The sequence below is a fragment of the Cornus florida genome, unplaced genomic scaffold (assembly GCF_030987335.1).
Source record: "Cornus florida cultivar Cherokee Brave unplaced genomic scaffold, ASM3098733v1 CherokeeBrave_3.0.0_Hap2_Chr02, whole genome shotgun sequence".
Lineage (NCBI taxonomy): Eukaryota > Viridiplantae > Streptophyta > Magnoliopsida > Cornales > Cornaceae > Cornus > Cornus florida.
In genome coordinates this window covers 101,431,296-101,444,775 of record NW_026775572.1, presented here as the reverse complement: position 1 = coordinate 101,444,775, position 13,480 = coordinate 101,431,296, and positions in this window count along the sequence as shown.

The following is a 13,480-nucleotide window of genomic DNA, read 5'->3' as shown; positions in this document are numbered from 1 at the left end:
CATGTTATACAAGGCAACAAGATATAGATTCTCAAAGTCTTCAACTTCAAATCCAAAATACGAAAACAACAAGTGTGGGTCATGCCACCTAACGTCTATGTTCAAAATGAATCTATAAGGTCATTCCTAAACTACATTTGAACATCAAAACACAAATTATGATATCGATGCAATTTAACCAACAATGGAACTTCCAATACAACGTATGAAGCATGCTTTTACAAACCTACATCTTAAGCTCAAAATAGGAAATCAAATAAGGAACAACAAGTTACGATATCATCTAGCTATCAACTTGAAATGAAATACGAAATCAAATAAAGTGGATACTCGGACGTCACGCCGGATTAGACCGACAACATAGTTACTTTAGGGTTACTAGCCCATGGGTAACCCCCCTATGTGCGCACTAGACTATATAGAGGGACAATCCCCCGTACTAGAACCAAGTCCTAGCCGTAGCCAAACAACAACATCCTCAAGTTTCCAAAATCAACAAATTATGCAACAATGTATATATATCAATATGTATATACAAGATATCAACTATTTACCAAGCACAATCCAAATTTTGAAAACTTATACAATACATGCTCAAAATTCACAACTACTATGGCATGTAAGATGTTAAATACAAAGTGTGCAATTCCTTACACATAGCAACAATATATTCAATAAGGAAAAACATATTCTCATAAATATAAAAGTAACAACTATGTTATTCAATGCTCAAAAGTAATCAAGTGAACATACATCAAATCCAAATCCATGATTTAAATATAGAAACAACTTCCAAAATGCAATTAAATCCATGGAGTAATAAAGTAGAATTTAATTAAACATAAATAGTTAAATTCTCTAAATTCCAAGTTAATCCAAAAAACCTCAATTTAATATATATTGAAAGACATGTTATGGTCATCATATATATAACATCAAATGACAAGTTAAGTGATTAAAACACTTAAAACAAAATTAATCAAGCTAATTAATTAATTTCCTCTAGATTTTTAAACAATTCCAAATACCCTCAATTTAATCTATGTTAGAGAACATGCCAAGGCCTATTTAAATACCATATTACAACTTGATTTAATGCTTGATACAACCATGTAAATTAAACTTTCACTAAAGAAAAATATTAAATAAAAGTTGTAATTCCTAATCAAATGATCCAAATTTAATATATGTTAACCAACATATCTACGCATAATTTCCTAGCATGTTACAATTCAAATCAAAATTATACATCATCATAAATTTTAAATCTTATACAAAGAAATAAAAATTACTAACTTTCTAGATTTGATACAAGGCATACATATATGTTGTATAATCATGGCAAACACACAATACAACACACAAATAATCCTAAAACATTTCCTACCTCAATTGGAATGAAAATCCCAATTACCACCGAAATGAAATCGCCCCAAATTTTCGGTCCGCAAAACAAATTTTTTAGCTTGCTACCTTCAACTTGTAAAATTCATAAAAAATTCAATTCTAACCCAAATTGAATGAATCCAAAACCCAATGAGAGCTTAAACACGGTAATGTAATAATATCAATTTAGTTTAACAAAATATTTTCCCAATTAAAACAGTTTTGACCAACAACTTTGAAATAAATTCTGCCCAGAAAACACATTTTCAACCTGTAGCTTCCAACTTTGAAAATTCATAAAAAATTCATCTGACATCCAAATTGGGCAAACCTAATTTATTTTGGAAGTAAACATATGAGAGTGTAAAACTAGAAATTTAAGCCACGATCCAATGTCAAAAGGTTAGTGAAATAAATCTTCTAAAAATATGTTTTCCAGCTGCAATAAAAATATGGACAGCAGATAGTTTTGGATTTTAAAAAAAATTTAGAAATGCTCTAAAATCGTGAAAAAATTCTGAGTAGTGTAAAACCCATGGGGGAAGTTCCAATAAAAATTTCAAGGCAATTAAAGCACCACACCTCCATATAAAAATTAATTTCCGGACCAAAAAGGAAAAGTTTCAAATTTCCAACAACTAGCTTACAACTTCAAAAATTCATAACTAATTCATTTTAAATCCAAATTACATAAAACCAAAACTAAATGAAAGCTAATTGAGTATATTTTCATATTCTATATTTAATTTGATAAGATTAATTTCAAGTTAAAACATTTTAAGGGCAAAATACAAGTCCTTCACTTCCATGCATGTAAAACACTCAATAATGACATAAAAATACTTCAAAATAATAGATTAATACCTCACTAGAGAATTGAATCTCTAGATAGCAAAGCAAAACTAGGAGTTAGGCTAGATCCTTCAAGGTTTTTGAAGAGGAGGATGAGGGGAACAAAAAGTATTCCAAGCTTTATGGTCTAAAGTAAGTGGAAGGGCCTCAAAGATCATGGTCAATGCCTAAGGCTTCAAGCTCCATCCATGGAGGCTAGGGTTTTCTTATAAGGAAGAGAATGAAATAATGTGGTTAAGTATGAGTGGAGGAAATAGAAATCCTCCACTCACTATGTGCTCTTACACCATGGTGAACACACACATCTATGGTCAATTGCACAAAAACCCTCCTTTAAAAACCATAATCCCAAAGTGGCCCAAAGATATTTACAAAACTAAATTGTGAACCTACACTTGTCACCAATCCATGGCTCCTTCCTAGGCTTAATCTCACACATACACTTGTCAACCATCCAAGCCAACAAGTGCACCAATCCTAGGCCAACAAGTGGGTGAATCCTCACCCTCCAAATGTCATCATCCAATGCATTAAAGTGTTTCCACACAAATGTCAACAAGTGGACCAATGAGAGTGGGACACTTGTCACACTTTTTAAAAATTTCAAAAAAATCCTTTTTGAAAATATCTTCTAAATTTAATTGCAAAATGGTCCCCAAGATGAAAAATAATTACTTTATTTAATTACACTAAAACCCCACAAGTTAAGAATAATTACACTAAAGTATACATTAATGCTCCTTTATGAAAGAAGTAAGCAATCAACATGATTTTCTAGAAAAGTAAAAATACCACTATCATGGAAATCAAATATCATGAATGCATGCAAAAGCGGGATCAAATCCGAGCACAAAAAGTGAGGTTGTGTAAGGGAAAATGATTAACGAGAAAAAGACAAAATGTGAATAGTGTTCGGAAAAATAAAATATGGAAATGACACAATCCCCAAAGGAAGTTGTCAATCCAAGGAAAAGAGTCTCGAAAATCATTCCAGAACACTCGAGATGACATCAAGTGATGAAAAACCGAACCCAAAAAGGAAAAGACAACGGAAAAAAAATATCCGTTAAAATCTGAGAAAAAGAAAAGGAAGAAAAATGACTGGGTGATTACAAACAATTATTGGTCTTCTTTAGTGCTTGCATCAATGAGATATATTATTATTTGATCTTTATACACACATTGCACATCATATTGACTGTAAATTAAGGGTTCTAAAGAAGCTATGCATGGTCGATGATGATCTTTATTGCCATATCAACAGCCTCAAAAGCATGTTTGATATCCTTCAATTCAAGGAGAGCCTATCCTCCTTTCAGAAACTGCTTGTCGAAGGGGTTTTTGATCTCTCTATCTCATGAGGGAAAACTGAAGATTGTAGGAACTTGAAGAGACTTGCATTATGTAGTTTGACAAAATCTAAGTGGGTATGTAATACCCCTAATTATAAAAGAATAATCTCGGTATTATTTTAAATGTTTTAATTGCATTTTTATTTATTTACTTGATTATTTGGCTTTTTGATTACGTGTTTAATTGAATTGGTTAATTAAATATTTTATTTGTTTAAATATTTTATTTGACTCAACTGATTAATTGGAAGTATGTGCTTAAATATTATTTGAATTAGTTGATTTAATTGATTTATTGTTTATTTGTAATTAATTGTAGATTAAATAATTAAATGTTTATTTTATTTTATGTTATTTTATTTTATTTTTATTTTATGGATATAGTTAGTAGTAATGGCCAACCAATTAGGTCCCATGGACTACTTGGATAAGGGGTTTGATGGGTACGGATAATTACCCATGGATAGTTGTATATATATATATAGATATAGATATAGATATAGATATATAAGGAAAATAATTTCTTAATTTATATTATTATAACATTAGTATTAATAATAAATAATCTGATGTATATTTATATAGTAAGAATATATATAGATTATATATATACGTAACATATATTTAGTTATCTTTTTACTATTTTATATTTAAATTAACTTTTATATTTTCCTTTTCTTTTTCTTTTAATTATACATGTATTGGGAAAATGATTAGGGTTATTTATTTCCCTAAAAATATATAACTATAGTTGGAAAAAAGGGGTTAGAAATTAAATCACCTAGAATATTTTGGAGGAAAAAGGCGGAGAGTTTAGAGAGAGAAAGAAGGATGAAAGAGGAAGAAGGAGGCTAGGGTTTTTATCAAAATCCTTAAGACAAGTTCTTTTCTTCTCTTCTCCTTTAATTAAGATTATATACATGCTAGATTAGTTCCAGGTTATTTAATTTTAAATTAATTGAACCTATTTGCATGGTTAAAACTGAAATTACAATGTATATGTTTATGTAATGGGTTTTGTGTATAGATTTCATTATTTGATAAATTAATGCATGAATTGTGTTCTATTGTTTTGAAATCGTGTTTACATATTGTATGATTGTTGTTGGGTTATTCTGGGAAGAAGAATCGAAGTTGAATCTCCAACAATGGAGGTTTAAAGGGGGAAAACTCGCTGAAGAAGACGATGAACAGCGCAGAGTTCAGTCGACCTGTATAGAGGTTCCGTCGACTGAAGTAGGGCCATCGGCCGGCCGATAAGAGGGTTTGGCCGATCGACTGAATGTAGGCTATCGGCCAACCAGTAGAGGATTTCAGTCAGCCAATATGGCCTAGAACTGGATTTTCTTGGGGTTTTGTATACTGTACGTGTATATATATTGTTTAAATCTATTTTAATGATTTTTAAATTGTTAAATTAGATTTATGAATGATTGTAAAAGCACGATTTAAAGGTTATTGGCTAAATATGGAATTTAAGTAATTGAAAAGGTTAAATTAATTAAATATGATGGGATTAAATTATTTTATTCAAATATTTAGATTTAAATGAATTTAATCGGATTGTAGTTTTGTACAATTTAACAGAGATGCATGTTAATTTCTTATGATGTAAATTAAATGCATGCTGATTAGAATTGTTGTTTTTGCATAATTAAATGCTAATGATATATATTATGATTTATATCATGTGTAATTGGATGATTAGATGTAGTTACATAATTATAATCATCTGTGGATTGGAAACCTTTAATTGGTTATATTATGGATTAAATGCACCATTATGGGATGGGGGCATATTAGGGACGAATTAACTTAAAAGGTTAAGTCCTACCTATTCTTGTATAAGGGAATGGATTTACTAAAATGTTAAATCCTACTTATATTTGTGTTAGGTCAACGGAACAGTTGAATGACATTTTATTAAAATAATACTTGGATAGTTTTATTTTTATTTGGATAGAATGGATATTATATATTTATAGTAAATGCCATGATATGAGCTTGAATCTCATGATTAGTGGTTAGGGTGTGTATATTCCTAGAGATGTGTAGCTGGATATAGTGTAGTTGTGTGCTTTGATAGGTCTAGGTACTCATGGACTATAGGTTAAGGCAACCCTATAGTCTAGTGAGGTTCCTTTAATGTGTATATACATATATACGGACTATTAGTTATTATTGAATTACTTAGGATGTATATGAGTTCTGAGTCTCTGTATGGGATGTAGTAGATTAAAACTTGTTTGTAGGCCTGACCCATCATTATCTTTCAGGTGTTCGTTAGTTCCAGGCTTAGGAATTGTTCGTGCTGAGTAGAGACGATCTATTCACTCCTTCGTCTTAACGTAGAATTTCCTTCTTCATGTTTTAGTTGGATATTATTTTATTTCAGTTGGATTTTGGATTAGGGGTCCACAAGATGGATTCCCAAGTTTAATTAATTACTGATATCAGAGGATTTTGTTATTGGAGGTTTATTATTGGATTAATTAATGAGGTTTTATTACTTAATATTCGGTCAACTTTTATTCTTTATTTCTTTGTTCATTTTGTATTTCGTGCTTGTTAAACACTTTAATTGTTTGATATTCCCTCGAGTTTGGGCTTGGCCTGATCAACCAATGTCTCAGAGTCGAAGGGTATCACAGTTGGTTTCAGAGCATTCCAGGTTCAAGTGTCTCTAGGGATCTATTGTTATTTGACTTCCGCGTAATGTGTTCTTTTGTTTAGAGCCTAAGTTTAGGATTCATTGTATTCCTGTATAGTCCGTTTAAATCGTACTGATGTCTATCTTTCTATGTTAACAGAATGGTTAACGCTAGAAGAAGACGAGACAACTAGAGGAACTGGCAGCGAAGGTATGTTAACAGAATGGTTAACGCTAGAAGAAGACAGGACAATCAGAGGAACTGGCAGCGAAGGGGAGTAGCACATAGGTAGTAGGATTTCCTACGGCGTCACCAAATTGAGGAAGAGCAACAACTGCCTAGGTTTCAGGAGGAGAATGAGTAAGAGAAAGATGGTCAGTTGCACGTCGAGTAGGAGGAAGTACAGCAAACTCAGGAGTCTCATGATCGAGACTACAATTAAGGCAGGGATCCAGAGTATCCTCCTCAGATAAATGACCTTATTGCTCGGGATATAAAAGCAGATGTAGTAGCTGCACTTCGAAATCAGCCATAGGTTTAGCAGCCATATATACCAGCACTAGTGGTTCAGACTGATTCTTGGGAGAAGGTTAGGAGTTCTTTCATAAAGGGGAGCCCACTTGAGTTCTCAGGCTCCACTGTAATGACCCGGTCATTTCCTTCCTTTCTTTTTTCCTCAGAATTTTACGGATGAATTTTTTTCGTTGAAATTTCTTTTCTGAGTTTAGTTTCTCATCGCTTAGTGTCGTCTCGAGTGCTCGAAAATAGTTTCTGAGACTCTTTTCTTTGGGTTGACAACTTTCTTTAAGGACCGAGTCATTTCCACATTTTTCGTTTTTCGACACTATTCACTTTTCGTCATTTTCCCTATTTTGTCTTTTTCCTATTTGTCACTTTATTGACATAACTTCACTCCTTGTGTTCGGAGTTGGTTTTTGACTTCACGTATCTTCATCTTAAGTGGTTTCCATGAAATATGTATCTTTACTTTTGCAGAAAAGTACTCTGGTTGTTCCCGGTGTCCATAGGGCATGGATGCACAGTTCTTTAGAATCTTTTTCTTTTCTTGGGGTGTTTTTCATAAATATCTTTTGAAGATATTTTATTTCAGGGATATCTAAGAAAATATCTTTTGGAATATATTTTCATCTGGGGCAGTTTTTCAGTTAACCCTTTTTGTAGGGGTCATTGTGCAATTAACGAAAGTTATTGCAAAATACCTTATTTTGAGCCTGGATCCTTGTATAGGATTCATTTTCACATTTCGTCGAGTCGTGTACTCATAAAATTTCCTTCTGGTCATTTTTCTCCAGTTTTAGGGTTTCTGAACCCGGTTGCCACCGAACTTGTTTGGGGCATATCTCTCTGTTCGGGACTCGATTTTTGATGTTGTTTCTTCTATTGTTCATATTTTCTCATTTTGAATCTTTTTTGTTCACGAAGTTTCACCGTTTGAGCACGTCTGCTCAAATTCCACTTTTCCGAACCTACCGGGGCCCTTTCGAGGCACTTTTAGGGTTTTTCTATAAATAGGGTGACTTAAGAAGAAAAATCAGATTTTTCTCTTCTTCTTCCTCTCTTGGCCGGCAGCCATGGAAGACCATGGGGCTGCCACCTTCTCTCTCCTTCTTTGAACCACTTTTCCTTGGTGAAAAGTCTTCGGCCTTAATGTTTAATGCTCGCATTGACGACGCGCATCTTTCCCCCTTATTAGAACCCATTTCTGACCATTTTTTGAGTTTGGGTTTAAAGTCAAGTTTGGATTTTCATAGTACCTCCTTGGTGTTTAATGATCACCTTGTTGTTCCCGACAAAACCTAAGAGTATCGTAGGATTCGGAGCACATTTCTTTTGGTGGAGATTTGAGATTTCATCTCAAATGGAGGTAGGGGATGCTATAGGTTTGTATTTGAGTTGTATTGATTATTTTATGAGTTTATACAACTTGTATGCATGCCTTATATTAATCCTAGAATTTAATTTAATTATTTTCTATGTATATGATTTAATTCTAATAATTGTATATTTTTAGAATTAAATTGTGGCATGCTAGTAAATTAGGCCTTGATATGTTGAGTAACATATATTAAATTTGGAGCATTTGAATAAGAATTGCAAAACTTATTTAATATTTATCTTTTATGAAAGTTTAATTCACATAGTTGAAACAAACATGTAATCAACTTGTATTATGATATTAAAGTAGTCATTGGGATGTTCGTTAACCTATGTTAAATTGAGGACATTTAGAGTTGTTTAGAAATCTAGAGAAAATTAATTAATTAGCTTAATTAATTTTCTTTTAAGTGTTGTTGTCACTTAAATTGGTATTGGATGTAATATATGTGAAGATCGCGCCATATTCATTAACATATATTAATTTGATCTTATTTGGAATTGATTGAAAATCTAGAGATTTTTCTTGATAGGTTGATAATCTCTTGAAATGTAATATGTTTAATTACCTTGTGAGCATGCTACTAACTTGTTGTAGAATTAGTACTTATGGACTCTAAAGATGGTGATTTGACTTAGCACAATATGTGATATCATTGTCTTGAATAGCTTATTTAAATATGTCTTTTGTAGGTATATAGCTTGTTAGAATATTACAATTGCTTACCTTGAAAGCTTATTACTAAATTGTAGCTTATTTAATACTTGTGGCTTATGATGGTAATATGGTTCAATTGTTGTAAAACATTCTTGCTTTGTGTATAAATTGCATATTGAGGACATGACATGTCATATGCTATTTAGACTTGAATTCTAGGACATGAATTGTGTGGATTCAACCTTACTTGTGCATGGAATATGGTAACTTGCATTTGATTTTGTATAAGTTTTGAACTTATTGGTTTTGGAAAGCTTGTGAGGACATAATTTATATAATGGCTAGGGTTTGGCTCTAGTACGGAGACAAGAGTCTTCTAAGTCATAAGTGCACACTAGGTAGTACCTTGTGGGTCGTAATTACCCAAAATAACTTATACATGTGCGCACTAGGTGGTACCTTGTGGGTCGTAATTACCCGAAAATACTTGCTTGGTCTAGTGACCGCATGTCCTAGTTTTTCCACTATTTGATTTCGCATTTAATTTCAAGTTATTAATTATGGATTACTTGTAGCTTAAGAATTGATGCTTGCTTTGGATATTTGAATCCTATTTAGTATACTTGAACTTGTATACTTGCTCCGTGAGTTTAAATTTCATTTAGTATGCTTGTGTCATGTATACTTGTTTTAGGCATATCTCTTTTAGCTTAGTATACTTGTGTTTGTATACTTGATTTACGAGATTTTCATATAAAATGTATACTTGTGTAAGTATGCTTAGACATTGCATGACTTGTCTTAATATGGTTTAGTGTACTTGGAAATGTATGCTTATTTGTTGTATAACATGATTTAACATTGTTTTGTATACTTTAGCATGTATACTTGTATGCCGATGTTCACCTTAAATTGCATAAGTAGCTTAGGATGCTCCCTGAGTTTCATTGTGACATAGACGTTAGGTGGCATGAGCCCTTTGACATGTTTCACCTTAAGGTGATAATTTTGTAAAATGCTAGGTCAATGCATGCTTATCTCCTACGAGTAGATTTATGTTACTCACCCACGTAGTGGAGACATTTTTCAGGTACAGGGACCTTGATTTGGGGTGCACACTATGCCATGGAAGTTTCGTAGATTTGAAGTATCACTTCATGAAAATGTTGGCATGAAATCCTATTTGTAGCTTTGTATGACAAAACTTGTATTTTTGTTTTAAATATGTAATGTGTACCTAAGTACACTTTTTGTAATGTATTTAACATGTATGATATGAAGCCAAGGGCCACAAACTTTAAAGTTCAAGTGTATGTACGTAAATTTCAAACCTTGCCTTTGAAATGCATTTTTATCAACCTTGGGGGCTTGGCATGTCAAATTCTATAAATGAGATGTCATGAAGCCGTAGGCTATTGTAGTATGTTTAAAATGCCATATTACACTTGCGTGTATGTTCACATCATCACACATTAGCATATAATGTATTTTGATCATGCCATGGGGGATGCAAATGAAACTCAGGAATTCTGTGACTGCCCAAGTTTTGTAAACCCGGTGCGTCAGTGATGACTAAAAGAATGACCCGATAACGGATCCGAAATGCGGAAACGAAGGAAACTAAGTGGCCACTAGAGATGTACGTCATCCCTAAGGCATCAAAATGACTCCCCATGGCATGATCAAATTGCATTATATGCTATTGTATGATGATGTGAACATACACGCAAGTGTAAAATGGTATTTTAAACATGCTACAATGGCCCATGGCCTTATTACAACTCATTTACAACATTTGACATGTCAGACCTCCAAGTTAGAAAAATTACATTTCATAGACAAATCATGAACATTCTAACACTTGCATGTGAACAAGAATGTTTCTTAAGAAGCTCAACTCAGCAAATCACCCAAGCAATTGCAATCTCCAATCTTGTATCCTGTACCTGAAATATGCCCCAGTATCGTAAGGGTGAGTAACATAAAGCTACTCGTAGGAAATGAGCATACATCGACCTACGTTTCACAAGTGTACATGATTTAATCATTGTGGTTTATTTCACCTAACGTCTATGTCAAAGGTGAGACTCAGGGAGTATCCTAGTTACCTAAGATCATTTCTAGCATAAAACACATCCTTTATGCAATTTCAACAACACAAAAGCATGCTACACATAGCAACAAGATATAACATGCTTACACAAAGCAACTAGTTAGAAACATGCTTACACAAAGCAACCAGATAGAAACATGCTTACACAAAGCAACTAAATATAGATTCTCAAAGTTATCAAATTGAAATCTAAATGCTAAATTAACTAAATATAGCAATTTAGTATGGATGTACTTAACAACATCAAATCGTCAATAGCCAAAACCACAGTCACAATATAAACATGATTGATAACTTGGAATTGAATGCGAAAACAAATAGTGGAAGACATGGACATCACGTCTCGAACTAAACCAAGAACAAATTGGTTATTTCGGGCATTAACCCGCTGGGAAGACCACCTTAGTGCGCACTATCTCAATTGGGGAGAACTCATACCTCCCGCACTAAAGCCGAACTTTAACCATATCACAGTAACAATGTCCCAAGACTCCAAAATAATTAAATAAGTTCACAACATATACGTAATTTATATAATGCACTAAGTCACCTTCCATGCACAAGTAGATTGTATCCACACAACACATGCTCTAAATCCACAACTACTATAGAATGACAATGTCGAATCTTCAAAGTGCGATTCGTTACACGCTATAACAACATAATCCAATATTGAAAACATAAACTCATAAATTCATTATAAGTCAAAAGTCATGCTTTAAACATACTATCAATATCAAATACATGAGTTAATCAATAATACCATAGAAATGGAATTTAATCTATAAACTAATTAAATTCCCTAGGTTTCAAATCTCAATTAAATGGCCTCCAATTAATACATGATAAACAATATAGCATGGTCATTACACACACCACATCAAAACTCGATTAGGCCATAAGAACAATAAAGTGAAATTTAATTAAATCATGATAATCAAATCCCTAACTTCTAAAACAACATCAAATGGTTCCAAATTAACATATGCTAGAACATAAGTCATAGTTATCACAAATATCAAGTTAAACACTTAATTAGGCCAATGGAACCCTTAATTAGATTTTAATTAATCATTTTAATTAAAATCTCTAGATTTTCATACTTGTCCAAATGCTCTCAAATTAAAGTATGTTAAACAACATGCCAAGACATAATTTAAAAGCATATCACAAATCAATTTCATGCAAGGTACGGCCATGGGATTTAATCTTTCACAAAAGATAAATATTAAATAAAATATGCAATTTTTATTCAATCAATACCAATTTAATATATGTTAACAAGCATATTAATACATGATTTTCTAGCGTGCCACAATTCAAATCAAAGTTATATATCATCATGAATTTTAAATCTTATACAAAGAAATAAAAATTATCAACTTTCTAAATTTGATACAAGGCATACATATAAGTTGTATAATCATGAGAAACACTCAATACAACACATATAAATCCTAAAACATTTCATACCTCAATTTGAGATGAAAATCTCAAAAGCCATCAAAATGGAACGGCTCCGAATCCGACGAAACTACTAGGTTTTGCCAGGGACAACGCCGTGAACATAACCCCCATGAAAGCCCCATCAAAATCATAACTTGACCTCAAAACCAAACTCAAGAAATGGTCAAAACTGAATTCTAATAAGGGGGAAAGGTAGAGCACGGCGAGGGGAACAACAAACGTTAAGGCCAAAGACTTTCCATCAAGGAAAAGTGAACCAAAAGAGGAGAGAGAAGATGGCATCACCCCTTGGGCTGCCATGGGAGCTCCAAGTCGTGCATGAAGAGAGGAGAAGATGAAAAATGAAATATCTCACCCCTCTTTTATAGAAATCTCAAAAAGAGCCCCGAACGGGCCCCACCAGATCCGAAAAAGTAAATTTTGAGCAGACGGGCTCAAATGGCAAAACTTTGTGAACAAAAAAGATTCAAAATGATAAAATATAAACAACGGAAGAAATGGCGTCAAAAACTGAGTCCCGAGCAGAAAGTTATGCCCAAAACAAGTTTGGCGCAAACCGGAGCCAAAAACCTTGAAACTGGAAAACATCGACCAGGAGGAAATTCCAAAATTACACAACTCGATGAAATGTGAAAATGAATCCCGTACGAGGATTCAGGCTCAAAATAAGACATTTTGCAATAACTTTCATTAATTGCACAATGGCCCCTCCAAAAAGTGAAAACTGCACTTATAGCCCAGAATGAAAATATCTTCCAAAAATATTTTTTTAAAAACCCCTGAAATAAAATATCTTCAAAAGATATTTATGAAAAATACCCTAAGAAAAGAAAATAATTTCAAAGAACTTTGCATCCATGCCCCTATGGACACCGGGAGCAACCAGAGTACTTTCTTGCAAAAGTAAAGATACGTATTTTGTGGAAACCACTCAAGATGGGGACACATGAAGTCAAAAACCAACTCTGAACACAAGAAGTGTGGTTACGCCAACAAAGTGTCAAACGGGGAAAAGATAAAATACGGAAAATGACGAAATAGGGAAAATGACGAAAAGTGAATAGTGTCGAAAAACGAAAAATGCGAAAACGACTTGGTCCTCAAA